This window comes from Anomalospiza imberbis, unplaced genomic scaffold, assembly GCF_031753505.1.
Source record: "Anomalospiza imberbis isolate Cuckoo-Finch-1a 21T00152 unplaced genomic scaffold, ASM3175350v1 scaffold_61, whole genome shotgun sequence".
NCBI lineage: Eukaryota > Metazoa > Chordata > Aves > Passeriformes > Viduidae > Anomalospiza > Anomalospiza imberbis.
Window position 1 is genome coordinate 115,338 of NW_027100224.1, and position 1,535 is coordinate 116,872.

Sequence of the window (1,535 nt, forward strand, 5' to 3'; positions counted from 1 at the left end):
AGCCCCCCACGGAGGGACCCCCACCCCCAGGGGCCACCGCAGGGTCCCCGAGCCCTTTAGGGGGGGCTCCCAAACTTTTGGGGCGTCCCCTGGGGTCCCTGGCCCTTTCTGGGGAGTCTGGGGAGACCCCCGATGGTTTTGGGGTCCGTTTTGGGGGGTCCCTGCTCCCTTGGGGGGTGCCAGCCCTTCGGGGGTGTCCCGGGGGGGTCCCTCAGCCCGCGGTGGGGGTGTCCCCCCCGTGTCCCCTCCCCCCGTGTCCCCCCCGCGCCGTGACCGTGACCGTGACCGTGGGGAGGGGGCGGGGCGGGGGCGGGGCGAAGCCTCGCGCAGGCGTCCGAACCCCCCCCCGCCCCCCCCCCCGGCCCGGCGCTCCGCGGCCTCCGCAGCCCCGACCGGACCCCCCCGGCACCCCCAGGACCCCCGAAAACCCCCGGGGACCCCTCGGGAACCCCCCCCCCGCATCCTCCGCATCCCCGCCACCCCCCACCGCGCGTCCCCTCCTTGCACACCCGGGGTCCCCCCAAACCCTCCCGACCCCCCCCCCTCCCCAACCCTCCCGACCCCCCCCGGACCCCTCCGGACCCCCCCAAACCCCTCCGGACCCCCCCCCCCGGCTCCCCCCGCCCCCCTCATCCCTCCCCCATCCCCGCGTCCTTTTGCCCCTCCCCCCCCATCTCTCCTCCCATGAGCACCCAGTGACCCCCCCCCCCCCCCAAACCCCCCCCCCCACAACCCCGGGGGGGCTCCGGACCCCCGCGGAGGGGGCTCCGGACCCACGGGGGGGCTCCGGGACCCCGAAGTGGACACAGGACCCCCCGGGGGGAGGAGGAGGAAGAGGAGGAAGAGGAGGAGGGGGGGGGTCCTTCACTCTCCAGCCCAAAGCGGGGAGCTGGGGGCGATGTGAGCCCCCCCCCCCACCGGCGCGTTCTCCCGGGGTGGGGGGTGGCCCGCTCCCCCCCCACCCCCCAAAACTTCCGCCATGCCCAGGGGCCCCCCCCGGGCCGTGAGCGGGCTCCCGGGGCGGGGGCGGGGGGCTTCCCCCCGGGTGAACAGCGGGGTCCTGGCGTGGCTGGGCGGGGGGGGAGTGGGGGGGGGGGGGGTCCTGCACCCCCTGCCCACGCCCCCCCCCCAAAAAAAAACCGCGGCCGGAAAATGCCCATGGTGGATTTTTTTCTGCGAGACCTGCGCCAAGCCCTGGCTGGTGGGGTGGTGGGACCAGGTAAGGGCAGGGGTCCTGGGGGAGGGGGCAGGGGGCGGGGGGCGCGTCCGACCCCCCTCCCCATCCCCCCCCCCGTCCCTGATCAATGTCCATGGGGACCCCCCCCCCCCACTCACTGCATGCCCCCCCCCCCCCACCCACCCCCGGTTTGAGGGGGGGGGGGGTCTGTCTGAGGGCGCCCCCCGCCCCCAATTTGGGGGTCGTGTTGTGGTAGGGGGGGGGGTCCCCCTTAATGTGGGCGGGGGGGCGCGGTGCGGAGCCCGGAACTCCGGCACGTGCGGGGTTTGGGAGGGGTCTCTGCGAGGGGGCGGGGCAG

The 1,535-nt window shown here is 76.8% G+C and overlaps 1 protein-coding gene across 1 annotated transcript in view; it reads left to right on the forward strand.

Moving 5' to 3' along the window:
• Nucleotides 1-1,158: 1,158 nt before the first annotated feature.
• Nucleotides 1,159-1,535, forward strand: part of LOC137467370 (3',5'-cyclic-AMP phosphodiesterase 4C-like) — an 11,646-nt gene continuing 11,269 nt past the window's right edge. Inside the window, exon 1 of the mRNA XM_068178874.1 lies at nt 1,159-1,219. The gene's annotated coding sequence lies outside the window, so the exon portion shown is untranslated. The remainder of the gene's footprint in view (nt 1,220-1,535) is intronic.